At 45.8% G+C, this 15558-nt stretch overlaps 1 protein-coding gene across 1 annotated transcript in view; it reads left to right on the top strand.

Moving 5' to 3' along the window:
* Positions 1 to 15558, top strand: part of TICRR (TOPBP1 interacting checkpoint and replication regulator) — a 3405639-nt gene that overhangs the window by 592370 nt on the left and 2797711 nt on the right. The window lies entirely within an intron of this gene.

Below are 15558 nucleotides of genomic sequence, written 5' to 3'. Positions count from 1 at the left end.
GTGGGCACAGAGTTTGCTCCGTCCTGGGATAGACCTGACTCTCCCTCAGCCATATCTGTGAAATTCGCTAGAAGCCTCTCTGAACACGATGTGTTGCGTCTTGTGGGTCAAGTGCTTTTGGCCAGAGGTATTCCACCCCACCCCCCCACAGGACCTATCCTTCCTTGGGAGGTGATCACCCTTTACCAAAGACTCCTACTTATTCTCCTCCATTGCTTTTGAAGCCCCTTGATATAGCACAGTCTTCCCCCACTACGGTTCCTTTTATGGTCCTCACTAAGGAGCCGCAGTTGCCTTTGTGGCAGGAGAGTCTTGTCATGGCCCAGGATGTCAGCTGTGGCGTACATACTTTGGCGTTTCAGAGCCATTCAGGACTAAGAGTCGACAAGCTGAGCCACTTAGGCGAGGGGTGACCCCTGCCCTGGGTCCCCATCCCTCTTCAGGTGGTCCGGCCTTCCAGCTTATGGAGAAGGCTCTGGCGTCTGTTGGTGATCTTGTGCTATCTCACTCATCGCCCTCCTCTGGACTGCAGTATACACAAGCCATTCCTAGCAGACACCGGGCGCAAGGGTCTCAGGACATACTCCCACAGGAGTCCACTTTTGAGCTGTTTTCCCCAGTTTCTCCCTCTGAGGATAATCATCAAAAGAGCTCATGCAAGAGGAAGCTCATGTACTCCACAGAGGAGTCCCTTACTGAGGACACAAACTTTGATGATGGGGAAGGGTCTCCTCAATCACCCTTTGAAGTACCCTTAGGTGATATTCTTGAAATCCTTAAACAGAGAGGTGATTGGCAGTCATCCAACCCGACCTCTGAAGAGTCTGTGTTCCTGCAGGCCTTTTGTGCCTGGCCCCCTACCTCCTGGGTTACTCCTTGCCAACTGTCTTGTCCGGCTCGTCGTGCAGTGTGCGTGTAAGGCTCCTGACACCATTTGGGCCATTCCCTGGAGGCCAGATAAAATTTTGCCCCCCCCCCCCCAGCTAGTGATCCCCATTGGTCCAAAGGTCTTCTTGTTGATGCTTTGGTGGTGGTGGCCGCAACTTAAAAAGGACCTGGTGGAAGAAGAAAGCCAGACTGTCCACCCGCCCAACAAAGAGTCCCGGGCTCTTGACAGAATAGGGAAGCGTACTTTAGCATCAGTGACCTTTGCAGTCAGGTTCCTGAACTATATGGCACATTTTACCAGGCGTCAAAGAAACTTAATTTCTGAGCTCTCTGAAACTTTAGCTGGAGCTGTGCCTGATGAGGTCCGTGACAAAGTGGCCTTTCAGCTAGCTACCATCGAATCGATATCTTACTCCTCCATGCGCCTGATATCTGAGAAAGTGGAATCAGAAGAAGCAACTAGAGTGGGCGGGTTCAAGCATTGTTTTGAGATGACATGCCTGGATGCGCTTGTGTAATTTCGCGGTACCCTTCAAGGCTTCCTTTCTCAATGATCCCATCGAAGCCTAGTCGTTCGGACCCAAGGTTAAAAGCACACTGGCCAGATGTGAACAGGACGGTAAGACCCTTTCTGCTGTGGGTGTCCGTTATTCTTCTCCTTAACGGGCTTTCTCCAGAAACCAGAAGAGTGGGAAGTTATGGCACAAAAAGCCTCAAGGTTCTTTCTGTGACACACAGGCAGAGTTCTCTCTTAGAGGCAGAGGTGGAAACTCTCAGGAAAGACTCCCCTTTTGGGACAGGGGGGGTTCGCGTAACTAGGGTTCCATGGATTCTTTCCATGGCCAATCCTACCAGCGCTCCTGAAGAGCGGCCCAACTGCTTTCCTCTGGAAGTGGTTGGGGGTCATTTCTCTTTGTACCTTTCTGCCTGGCTAACCATTACCACCGATATTTGGGTACAAAGGATAATAACCAGAGGTTATCATATCCCCTTCGATCTTTGTCCTGCTCCCTCAACGAGCTTACCCGACATTCCATCCAGTCAAAGGGAAGAAGCAGTGTTAGAGATTTCAAAGCTGCTAAGAAAGTCATCCACATAGTCCCTCCAGACCTGATAGGATCCAGAGTCTACACGAGATTATTTTTGGTGCCAAAGAAAACTGGGGACTGGAGACCAATTTTAGATCTCATTGTATTGAACAAGTTTGTAAAAGTGCAGAAATTCCGGATGGTCACAATACAGTCTATCCTTTCGCTTTTGGAAAAAGACGATTGGATGTGCTTGACAGATCTTCAAGGTGCGTACTACCACATAAAAGTGGACAGACCATCAAGAAGATTCCTTCGCTTTCGTATGGGAGCCATTCCTTACCAGTTCAGAGTACTGCCCTTCGGACTTTCTACAGCCCCGATAGTGTTCACAAAGTGCATGACAGTCATCACAGCTCACTTGCAACTACAAGGATTCCAGGTGTTTTCATACCTAAGACGACTGTCTCATCTCCGCCCCCACCAGACATCTATTGGAAGAGGCCCTGGCAATACTCTCTTCTCACTGCAGAAAGGCTAGGCATAACCATAAACTGGCAAAAATCCAGTCTCACCCCATCTCAGTCCACAGTTCATAGGGGTCATCTTAAATACAAAGAATTTCAGAGCATCCATTCCAGAGCACAGAATTATAAGGATAAAGCAGCAACTGATTCCAATCCTTTCAAGGGAGAAATCCACAGCTTATTCTGTTCTCCAGTTGTTGGGTTCCATGGCAGCCTCCATTGCGATTGTCCCCCTGGCCAGGTTTCTCATGAGGCTTCTACAATGGCTACTGCTCACAGAATGGTATCCTTTTCAGTACCCACTTTCAGCCAAGATTTGGTTAACTCACAGGTGCAAGCAAGATCTAAATTGGTGGATGGCGCACAGTCCGTCACAGTGGTCTCGCCCCTTCTTCCCTCAACAGCACAAGGCTACAGTGACCACGCAAGCCTCCCTGATGGGGTGGGGGGGCTATTTCAGGGACAGACAGTCCAAGGTACTTGGTCCGAAATGGAGGCCCATCTGCATATAAATGTTCTAGAGCTGAGGGCGGTGCTTCTGGCTTTGCAAGTATTCCATCCCCTGCTGCCGTCTAGGACTATTGCGATACATTTAGACAACATGGCAGTTGTCTGGTACATCAACAAACAAGGTGGAACCAAATCTTACCCACTCTGTCGAGAGGCCACGAGGATATGGCAATGGGTGATGGCTACCAACTGCTTTCTTCTAGCAGTGCACATTCCTTGGAGTTCCAACGTGATAGCAGACAGACTCAGCAGGTGTATTCTACAACCTCACGAGTGGTCCCTGAATCCCTTCATAGCGGCAAAGATCTTCAACCGCTGGGGTCTTCCTTGCTGCGACCTCTTTGCGTCCCCGACCAACTACAAATGTAGCAACTATTTTGCCCTGATTCCCCCTCCGGGACAGTAACCCAGGAATGCTCTAGTCTACGATTGGCCCTCTGGTCTGCTTTATGCTTTTCCACCTCTCCCCCTCATTCCCCAGTTTCCTGATGAAAGCCCGCTGGTTGAAGAGCAAAGTAATCCTTATAGCACCATATTAGCCTTGTCAGGTTTGGTTTCCTTTCCTTTGGCTTCACCTCCTAGATCAACTGTGGATTCTCCATCCAACCCCCGGGGTTGATCTCCCATCCGCAGAATCTGATTCACCCCAACCTGTACAGCCTGAAGCTCACAGCTTGGCTCCTCTAATTCCTTTGATTGCCAGGCAGAATGATCTTTCTTTGCTAGTACGTGATATTCTTATTGCATCTCATAAGTCTTCCACCAGAAATACATATCTCAGCAAGTGGAAAAGATTTACTTTTTGGCTGAAAGAAACACAAGTAGATCCTTTTTCAGCACCTGTGTCGATAGTTCTGGAGTATTTGTCTACCCTATTTCAGTCCGGTTTATCTGCCTCTACCATTAGAGTTAATTTGGCTGCAATATCTAATTTTCATGATGGTGTCCAAGACTCTTCTCTTATGTCACACAAGTTATGCAAAACCTTCATAAAAGGTGTGAATCATCCAAGACCCCCATTTAGAGAACCTACTCAACCATGGGATCTGTCATTAGTCCTACAAGCTTTACAGTGCCACTTTTCAAACCAGCTTCTTGCAACCTCAAACATTTGTCATGGAAAATCTTGTTTTTCGTCACCATTACTTCTGCCAGACTTATCTCTGTGCTTTAAGCCTTATGCATCAAGCCACCATATTTGATTTTTCATAGATAGTGTCATTGAGAAGTAATCCTACATTTCTGCCAAAAGTGATCTCTGAAATGTCCATTAATCAAACCATTGAATTGCCAGTTTTCTTCCCCAATCATTCAAACAGAGGAGAGTATTGCTTACATACCCTAGATATTCACAGGCAAATTCGCTTTTACTTAAACAGGACTAAGGCTTCCCGTAAATCAGACCAGTTATTTTTGGCCTATTCTCTGCCTAGATTAGGATGTGCTGTTGCTAAGGTCACACTAGCTATATGGTTAAAAGACTGCGTGACCTTCATTTATAGACCACATGTAATATTCCTTTACCTACTACCATAAAGGCTTGTTCTACAAGGTCGGTGGCAACTTCTGCTGCCTTCCATGCCAGAGCTTCTTTACATGACATTTGTGCAGCTGCAACTTGGTCTACTCCTCATACTTTTATCAATCATTACAAATTGTATTTGGCCTCCAGGAGAAGAGCATCTTTTGGTTCTATGGTGCTCAGGAATGTCTTTCCATGAGAGCCTCCCAGGAATAAAGGCAGTTGGGGGACTCTGTCCCACACATAAGGAATGAACGAGGATTAACAATATCAGATAAAGAAGTTGTCTTGCCATAACGTTCCATTTGTATTGTTGATCCTCGTTCAGTCATTACGACCCTCCCTCCTGAGGCTTCTAGTAGATCTCACCATCCGGTTCTGTTTGGTCATTTGACCAAAGGTAAGCCTCTACCTTCTTTTGACTTGCAAACTCAATGTGAGGTAACAGGGAGAGGGGAATTCTGGGTAAGAGTTTTAGCTCAAGAGTTTTTAGCTGTCGCGAGCTTGGAAGATGGCAGGTTCGGTTCCGAGGTCAGAACAGAGACCCTCATGTAATGACTGAACGAGGATCAACAATACAGATGGAACATTATGGTAAGACAACTTTTTTTTTTTTCAAAGTGTGTTTCGTAGCGGCAGTTTTTCTAAGAGTTTATTGTACATTTGAATATTACAAGTATCTGGTGTGTGCATGTTCGTACGTAATTACAAGGACCATTTTGCACTGTGTTTTACTATAATCTGTGGGCATGGGAGAAGGATTTAGCAGACCTACACTGCTTGTGTTTGATAATATTGCAGAAAATTGGAGAGAGTTTGAGCAGAAATAAGATGATGTGAAGTTGTTAAATCTCGCCATTTATTCTCACTGATGGGTTCAGAGCTGAGAATATAAGTATAGATTTAGTTTTAGATAAGTGCCCTGTGTTGGCTTTGTTTTTTCTATAAAAGTGTTTCTAGTTAGCAGTTGGCCTTTTATCTAATCAAATTCTTAGATAGTTATTTAGATAAATTTCTTGAGTGTGTTTTTCCATTGTTAAATTTGTCTGAAAAGAGATGTCTGACAGAGAAGCCACATCCTAAATCTGGCTTCAAAAAAATGTCCGGATTGTGGACAAAAATGTCCGGCACTGACGGGCACATTAAGTGTGTTTATTGTCTGGGGGCATTGCACCTCCAAGACTCTTGTAGCATCTGTCACTCCTCTTCCAGGGTACTTTTAGAGAGGAGGAGGAAATTGGTGGATAGGGGTTTATTTCAGCACTTCTTCTCGGAAGCACTGGGTGACCAGGATGGTGCTAGTAAATCTAAGTCATCCTAGTCTCCAGATTATCGAAAAACACAAAAAAAGTGGAGGGTGCAGGGTCATCGGTTCCACTGCCCTCGGAACAGAGTGTCTCTTCTGTTCAGAGCCAGCTCATAGCTTTGGAGCCGGTTTCTGAGATTCCCTCATCTCCTCCAATCAGCGCCCTCTGTGCACTCCTCGAAGTCTTCTGTCTGCCTCTCAGATCTGGATATGGACCGGTTGGTGCAGAAGCTTTTACGGGCACCAGGCCTTGCCAAATTGTCGGCTCCGACGCCTTCGGAACCAAAGACCATTAACCCGGACTTGATTGCTCCTCCTCTGAGACGTACTGGACTTTCGGAGCTGGAGGAAGCCAACCTGATGGTTGTTGAGCCTGTGGAGCAGAGACCTGTTCCGGTGTTATCGGTTCCATCTACTTGGACGTCCTCTGCGCCGACCGGGGCTCTATAAGCGACACTCTTCTGTCTGGTGTGGAGAGGATAGTTGTACCGATTTGTTGGTGCCAACTCTTCCTCTCGGGGCTTCGGCTCACATGAGCTCGGCATCTACATCGGGCTCTGAGCCCATGGCCTCTGTGCGGGAGGATCGGACGGTCCCTTCGGATCAGTCTACCCCTTCTCGTCAGAGCCATGGTGCGTTCGATTGTCATGAGGAGAGTCCTATCTCCAAAAACATCATCAGCATCAGGTCTGGCTTCCTCCTCCCCTCAAGCGCCTGTGTCCGCTCCTGCTTCTACCCGTCAACCCAAGCATAGAGACCCTGAGCTTCAAGTAGCCCCATAGGGCACACGCCTGCTCTTCTGAGACCTCCCCAGAAGTCCCCACTGAGGAGGTACCAAGGTAGAGACACTGCAAGAGGAGGCACTTGGACTCCCCACAGGAGTCTTTGACATCTGACACTGACTTGGATGTGTCAAAAAGGGTCCCCCTCTATCACACTCGGGGAGGATATCTCCTTTGTGGAGGTATTAGAGATTCTTAAGCAGAGAAGTGGTTGGCAATCCAAAAGCCCTACTGAAGACGAGTCAATGCTCTTGAAGGCTTTTGGGTCTCAACCTTCCACCTCTTGGGTGTCACCGCCTTACGATGAGCTCCTGGAGCTGATCTCTTGTAAGGTGTGGGAATCTCCGGAGGCCATGGAACCTGTTCTTCGGAAGCCAAATAAGTTTATCTCTGCCCCCCGTGGACAAAGCTTTTTTGACTAAGGGAGTGCATGTTGATGCCATGGTGGTGGCGGCAGCCACCAAAAAGAAAACATCTGAGACGTCCTCATCTATTCATCCTCCTAACAGAGATTCCAGGATCATGGATAGATACTGGAAACGTATGTTTAGTTAAACGACTTTTTCCATTCGATCACTGAACTATTTAACCCATTTTACAAGACTACAAAGAGATCTCCTGAAAGAGCTAGGAGATGCTCTCCAGGGTACGGTAGCTGCAGGTGTTGCCAACAAAGTGAACACCCAGCTCGCTGTCCTAAACTCTATTGTGAACTCGTCCATACGTCTCGTATCTTATGCAGCTGATGGTTCGAGTAGAGTCGCTAGTTCAGGCATTGCTCTGCGTAGACAAGCCTGGATGTGTCTCCGTTCCTTTGCGGAGCCTTTCAAGTCTTCCTTTGCGGAGCCTTTCAAGTCTTCCTTTGCGGAGCCTTTCAAGTCTTCCTTTGCGGAGCCTTTCAAGTCTTCCTTTGCGGAGCCTTTCAAGTCTTCCTTTGCGGAGCCTTTCAAGTCTTCCTTTGCGGAGCCTTTCAAGTCTTCCTTTGGAGCCTTTCAAGTCTTCCTTGGAGCCTTCAAGTCTTCCTTTGGAGCCTTTCAAGTCTTCCTTTGGAGCCTTCAAGTCTTCCTGCGGAGCCTTTCAAGTCTTCCTTGGAGCCTTCAAGTCTTCCTTTGCGAGCCTTCAAGTCTTCCTTTGCGGAGCCTTTCAAGTCTTCGCTGCGGAGCCTTCAAGTCTTCCTTTGGAGCCTTTCAAGTCTTCCTTTGGAGCCTTCAAGTCTTCCTGCGGAGCCTTTCAAGTCTTCCTTGGAGCCTTTCAAGTCTTCCTTTGCGGAGCCTTTCAAGTCTTCCTTTGCGGAGCCTTTCAAGTCTTCCTTTGCGGAGCCTTTCAAGTCTTCCTTTGCGGAGCCTTTCAAGTCTTCCTTTGCGGAGCCTTTCAAGTCTTCCTTATGGAGCCTTTCAAGTCTTCCTTTATGAGCCTTTCAAGTCTTCCTTGCGGAGCCTTTCAAGTCTTCCTTTGCGGAGCCTTCAAGTCTTCCTTTATGAGCCTTTCAAGTCTTCCTTTGCGGAGCCTTTCAAGTCTTCCTTTGCGGAGCCTTTCAAGTCTTCCTTTGCGGAGCCTTTCAAGTCTTCCTTTGCGGAGCCTTTCAAGTCTTCCTGCGGAGCCTTTCAAGTCTTCCTTTGCGGAGCCTTTCAAGTCTTCCTTTGCGGAGCCTTTCAAGTCTTCCTTTGCGGAGCCTTTCAAGTCTTCCTTTATCAACACCCCATTTGATGGCTCATCCCTGTTTGGTCCCAAGGTAAAGGAAACTCTAACCTGGTGTGAGCAGGAAGGCAAGACTCTATCTGCCGTTGGAGTCCGTTTTTCTACCCGTACTCAGCCCTATCCCAAGGGCCCTAAGGGCAGAAAGATGTGGTTCCGAAAAGCCCAGGGAGCCTTTCAGGATGCACTTGGTGAAACCCCCCTCTTGAGGCAGCGCAGGGGCTTATAATGGAAGACGCAGCCCATGCGGCAGGGGGGGTCCACAACAGCAGGGTGACAGAGGCCAGTTCTCTGGCCAGCCCTACCAGCGCTCCTGAAGGGAGACCCGACTGTCCGCCTCTGGAGGCAGTCAGAGGTCGCTTATCTTTGTACCCAGAAGCCTGGCTAAGCATAACATCCAATACCTGGGTACAAAGCATCATTTCCAGAGGGTATTTCATACCATTTTCTTCCCCTCCAACTCCTGTCAACAGAATCCCGGATGTTCCACCCAGTCTCAGGGAACAAGTAACTATAGAGGTCCACATGTTGCTAGAAAAGAGTCATCCAGACAGTCCAAACAGGATTCGGAACTTACTCAAGATTCTTTTTGGTTCCAAAGAAAACGGGACTGGAGACGTATCTTCGACCTCAGCAGACTCAACTAATTTGTAAAAAAAAAAAAAAAAAGAGAGAGAGAGAAGTTCCGAATGGTCACGCTTCAGGCCATTCTTCCCTTTCTAGGGAAAGGCGATTGGATGTGCTCCATAGATCTCAAGGATGCGTACTACCACATAAAGATGGACAGACACTCCTGAGATCACCTGCGTTTCTGGCTGGGAGCCAATCAGCACCAGTTTTGAGCCCTGCCCTTTGGTCTCACTACAGCCCCCAGAGTGTTCACCAAATGCATGGCAGTGGTCACGGCTCACCTGAGGCGTCTAGGATTCCAGGTGTTTCCATATCTAGACGACTGGCTCCTTATCGCCACCACCAGGCATCAATTGATTCAGGCAATAGAATCTACTCTGACACTCTGCCACCACTTTGGTGTTACAGTCAACTTTGAAAAGTCTGCCTTGTCGCCATCGCAGCATTCCGTCTTTATAGGAGCAGAGTTAGATACCTCAACCACCACTCTACGTCTTCCAGTCGAAAGGGTCTTACTTCTTCGCCAACACATCAACTCATTTGTGACGAAGAACAGAGCTACAGCTGCAGAGGTCTTGAAGGTACTAGGTTTGATGGCGGCAGCACTATTTGCCATCCCACTCGCAAGGATGCATATGCAAATTCTTCAATGGCTTCTGGTCACTCAATGGGCTTACCAGAAATCGTCAATGAACCGTATGATTCTCTTTACAAACTCTTGCAAGAGGGACCTTCGGTGGTGGTTGACGTCTCTTCATGTCCCAATAGGATGACCCTTTGTGCCCTCCCCCCAGTAGCCACTGTGACCACGGATGCTTCTCTGATGGGGGGGGGCATTTTCAGGTAAAGACTGCCCATGGCACATGGACGGATCAAGAGTCACATCTGCATATCAATGTTCTGGAGTTGAGAGCAGTACTTTGGGCATTGCAGTACTTTCAGGACTCTCTTCCTGTAGGGACAATTGCGACAGTGGTCTGGTATTTGAGCAAACAGGGCAGAACAAAGTCTTACCCCCTTTGTCGAGAAGCCCTCAGAGTATGGCAATGGGCTGTCATCCCAGCGTTTTCTGTTAGCAATGCACATCCTTGGAAGATCCAACGTGATAGCAGACAAGCTGAGCAGGGCAATACTGTTGCCTCATGAGTGGTCTCTCAACCAACACGTTGCGGACATGATTTTCTGCATATGGGACCAGCCTTGCTGCGACCTCTTTGCCAGTCACATCAATACCAAATGCAGAAGCTACTTTGCCCTAATGCCACCTCCTGGACTTCCCCCGAGAGACGCACTCATACACGACTGGCTTCCGGATCTCCTATATGCATTCCCTCCAATTCCATTGATACCCAGGGTTTTACAGAAAGCAAAGCTGCTTGGAAGGACTGTTATCCTTATAGCCCCCCATTGGCCTTGACAGATTTGGTTCCCTTTTCTTCACCATCATCTGCTGGAGGATCCATGGATCCTGGACCCAGTTCCAGACCTCCTGACACACCCCTCAGGGGACCTCCATCCTTCCCTGCAGTCTCTAAAGCTGACTGCTTGGCTGATCCACTTTCCCAAATAGCCAGGCTTCATTCACTCTCAGATGACACAAGACAAATTTTATTGTCTTCTCATAAGCCATCCACCAGAAAACTATATCGCAGTAAGTGGAAAAGGTTCTCCATTTGGGCCAGTATACAAAAAATTGACCCTTTCCCAGCTCCTTTGTCCATTTTAGAGTGTTTGACAGTGATTTGTAAGGAAGGAGCAGCAGCTGCCACAGTTCGGGTTCAGTTAGCCGCCATATCTGATTTCCACCTTGGATTGGATGGGTTAAATATTATGGCCCATTAAGTTATCTAAGGTTTTTCTCAAAGGCGTTTTTCACATGAGGCCTCCTGTCAAAAACCCCTTATTCTCCCTGAAGTTTGAATTTTATGCTGTCTCAAATAACCCCCCCCCCCCCCCCGAAGCAGCATCATCTTGTGATCTCACTTTTTGTCCTGGAAAATAATTTTTCTAGTGGCCAGAACTTCAAGCATTATCTATCATACCTCCTTATATGATTTTCCATGCTGATAGAGCATCTGTCAGAACAAACCCTCTTTTTTTGCCTAACGTTTGTTCCGAGTCTAATATCAATCAGGTCATTGAGTTTCCAGTCTTTTTTCCCAACCATTCCAACAAATTAGAATACACACTGCACAAACTTGACGTGCACAGGCAGCTCAGATTTTATCTTGATAGAACCAAGGATATTAGGAAATCGGATCAACTTTTTGTATCTTTTTCGGAGGCCAGAAAAGGTAGACCAGTGACTAAAACAACCCTTTCAAAATGGTTATCGTATTGTATCTCATTTGTTCATGCAACTGCTAACATACCTTTGCCACACAAAGTAAAGGCTCATTCAACCAGAGCCGTTTCTACGTCTTCTGCTTTTCAAGCCAAATTGCCCCTTGATAACATTTGTGCTGCAGCCACTTGGTCTAAGCCTCATATTTTTATCACTCATTACGAAGTGGATAAGGCTTCCAGGGACAGGTCTTCTTTTGGTTCTATGGTCCTGAAAAATGTACTCCCGTGAGCCACCCAGGATTTCGGGTGCTGGGGAATTCTACCCATCAGTGAGAGAACAGCGAGATTTAACAACTTCACATGTACTCACCATAACGTTCCATGTGAATTGTTTATCCCGCCTTTATTCTCACATCCTTCCCTCCATCGCCCTCCTGGCTGACAGTTGACCTAAAGGCTAGTATCATCCTGGTAGTTCAATACTTCTTTCTTCTTGGGGAGTGCACCCCTTACAGGGGTGTGTGTGTGTGTGTGTGTGTGTGTGTGTGTGTGTGTGTGTGTGTGTGTGTGTGTGTGTGTGTGTGTGTGTGTGTGTGTGTGTGTGTGTGTGTCTGTGTGTGTGTGTATGATAAACAACTCACATGGAATGTTATGGTGAGTACATAACTTCTTTTTTTCATACAGGCTGACAAAGACTCACTCAAAGGCATTTATTCTGCTTAATTTTGCTGGTTCTGAGGCTGCTGAAAGAGTTCATTTGTGTATGCGCCTGCTGTATTTACAGGGGGGTGGGGATGTGTAACCCCCAAACGAATATTACAATGGAAAGTGTAGAATGTGTGTGGTACCTTTAAGAAATATTTCAAGGACTGAACGTGCATATAAATATCAGGCGCGTGTCCTCTCCATTGCCATTTTGAGAGTGCAGCCAGGGATTGAATATGAATGAGAAAGTCTGTAAGTCTTCCTAAGTTAGTTATTTACCTAGTTTCCTGATGTGTTTGTACATAATAAAGCTGCTTCAATATAACACACACTGGTTCATCTCCTCCATCTTGGCAAGACAAGTGAGCCGAACGGCATGGTGACAGAGCCGGAATACCAGAGATTGCTATTCAGAGGTACGAGGATGAAGAGGCAATGATGAAGGCATATCAAGAGAAACAAGAGCAAAAAAAGGCCAGAAATATTCCATTTGTTAACCGGGAAAGTCCACTGGGACTAGAAAGATCCCATTTTCAGTGGAGGCCGGGAATAAGCTCCACATAAATTACATGCAAAGTAAAATATTCATACACAGAACCAAGTGTGTCGAGCAGTACTTTCACATTCAAAGAAAAATAGCAACAAAAGTGATAGTTTACAATCAAGGTATAAATATAGAGGTAAAGATGGCATAGTTAACAATCAAGGTATAAATATAGAGGTAAAGATGGCATAAATTCAGATAACACACAACTACAAATATATTTGCAGAATTCTTGGAGGAGAGTTGACTTCAGGGAAGAAAGGAGGAGACAGAAGGGCTAGAGGAAGAAGAGTCAAGCTTAGGTGACATCAAAGGAGTAAGTATGGTAGAGAGGAGATATATGTAGTTGAATGGTTAAAGTTGAAATTTCAGAAAGAGAAGTCAGGTGTTGAGGTTATTTGTTGGGGAGCAGTAGCATAGTGAGAGGGGAGATGTAGTTTGAGGGATTTTTTAAAGAAGGCAGGATTGCTGATGGTCCTGAGTGAAGGAGGGGCATTATTCCATAGCTTAGAGATGGTATAAGAATACAAAATTTGGCCGGCTGAGAGCTTGGGTTTCCTCCAACAGTAGCATTTTCTTTTCCGACCCAAGGTGACTATCAGGATGGTACATGGGCAGTATGGAGAACAGGGAAGGGCAGGTTTCAGGGGGGTAGGTTATCTTGTGGGCCGTAGTTAATTCTAGGTAAGTGAGAAGGTGAGGGGATTTCTAGCCAATTTAGTTGATGCAGAGAAGAGCAGTGGTGGGTAGGAAATTTTGCATTTGTAACAAATTTAGTGACTTTCTTGTAACAAGAGTCTAGTCCTGATTTTAAGGAGGACTGTATGTTGGTGAGGATGGGAGCACCGTATAGAAGAGTTGGAAGCAGGAATGATGAGGCCAGGGCTTTTTTAGTGGAGAGCTAAGAAAGTTATGCATATAAAGGGCACTTAGCTTTTGATAGGTTGTTTTTGATGTTGTAGATGTGAAGGTCAAAAGTTAATTTGTCATCAATGATGACTGCTAACAATTTGGTACTAGGGACAACTTCAGTGGTAGTGTTTTGAGAACGAACAGGGCTAGATTGTGTGTGGGGATAAGTACTAAGTTTAGTTTTATTGGGGTTAAGGGCGAGATGGTTCTGAGACATCCAGGTTTCAGTCCAAGTAAAAGCTTCTTGGGTAAGATGCTGTAATACAGTGGCAGAAGAGCAGATGATAGTCAAATCCTCAGCATATTGTATAACAGTACTGCGGGTAAGAGTGTTGTGAAAGCTATTAACAAATATACTGAATAGGAGGGGACTCAGAATTGAATCTGGGGGACACCTGTATTTGTATTGATGGAACGGGAAGAAGAGTGCTGCCATTTAGTAGATTGCTGCCAGTTGCTGAGATAGTTAATCCATTGTAGGGTAGGGGAGATAGGCCGAGGTTAGAGAGTTTAGTAAGCAGAAGAGAGTTTGAATTAGTGGATAAATCATGAGAGCGCAGACTATGGAGCCAGCATCACAAACTCTATTTACTGTGTCCAAGAAGGAAATGAGGGCAGTGTTGGTGCTATGTCCGTTCCTAAAGCCGTGCTGAGTAGGGGAAAGGATTCGGTGTTTTACCAGATGACTTAGGAGCCGAGTATGAATACACTTCTCTAGTATTTTGGAGATTGGGGAAAGAATGCCGATAGGGTGGAAGTTTGAGATGTCTGAGTTATTGCTGCCTTTATGACGAGGGAGGACAAATGCTTTTTTCCAGTTGTCAGGTATGCATGATACTTGTTTGGACCTGTTCAGGAGGATATTGACAGGATATGCAATAGAGAAGGCTGATAGTTGTACGTATTCTGCAGGTAAGTTATCTGGGGCATAGGTACATGGTTTTATTTTTTTGAAGTTTTTGGATGGTGTGGGAATGGGTGATGGAGAGAAAATAGGTAGAGGATTTGTAGGGGTATGTACTGATGGTGTTACTTGTGGGTCTGGGTGAGAGGGTGGTAGTTTAGTGTTGGTGTCATTAAAGTATGTATTGGAGTGAGGCTAGCTTAGAGGGTGTTTTTTCTGGGTTTCGGCAGGGAGTATTGTTAGCTCCTGGGTGGAATAAGGAGTTGATTACTCCCCAGAATTTCTTAGGGTTTTGTCTATGCTGATTTTGGATAGCTTGGAAGTTTTTTTTTTTTTTTTTTTTTTGACAACTAAGCGTTTGGCCTGATTGCGTAGTTATTTATATTGCTTGAGGTTGGAAGGTGTTTTTTTTTTGCCAGGCTTTCCAGGTTTTGTCCTTGGAGGACATAACATGCTATGTGGACTTTGCAAGCCAGCTAGCATGTTTTGCTTAGATTCTTTTAGCCGGAGTGGGGCAAGATTACTTAGGATCTTGAGAAATGTTGAATTAAAGAATTTCACAGCTTCATTGAGTGGGAGAAATTTCAGTGGGCTCCAGTTAGTGTTCTGCAGGATGTCATTGAAGGTATTTGGGGAGAAGTGGGATAGCTCTCTGGTATATCGATGTATGTTTCGTATGGAAGTGGACCTGTGTATTATGAATGCTGGTGAGTAGTCAGTAATACTGTCTGGGAATGTGCCAGAGGAGGAGATTTTGTCTGGGTCAGAAACCAAGATGCAATCCAAGATTGATCCTTTGTTTTTTTTTTTTTTTTTTTTTGTCAGGTCTGGTGATGTCTGAGATTAGCTGAGTGTACATGTGAAGATTGATATCGGTAGAGGGGTTATTGTTTGAGATATCTAGCCAGTTAATATTAGCGTCTCCTAAAATGTTTAATTTTTTTTATGTTCTTGGTTGCCCAGGCAAGAATTTCTTATAGAATAAGAGTATTGTTGCCTGGGGAGTTGTATATGACTATATGATGCATAGGCTTTTGTAGACATTATTTTAGGAAGGTAACCAGCAGCTCTGTAATGGAAAAGAGGGGAGTTGGTTTAGAGTAAAGAATTACTGTAAAGGTACTCGGGAGTAAAGCGATGCTTCCACCTTTTTTATGAGGTGTCTCAGCTCTGAGGCAGGAGTGGTTAGGGAGCAGAAATTCAGAATCTGTGATATATGGTTTTAGCCCAGTTTTATTTATGGCGATAGTCTGGTTTATGTTGACTCAACCACGTATGCTGTTGAGGAATTTTTATTTCTAATGCTTTGGAGATAGTGT

Source organism: Protopterus annectens, chromosome 7.part0 (genome assembly GCF_019279795.1).
Source record: "Protopterus annectens isolate FY-2018-M chromosome 7.part0, PAN1.0, whole genome shotgun sequence".
In the NCBI taxonomy this organism is placed as follows: Eukaryota; Metazoa; Chordata; order Ceratodontiformes; family Protopteridae; genus Protopterus; species Protopterus annectens.
This window is presented reverse-complemented; position numbering and strand designations above follow the sequence as displayed.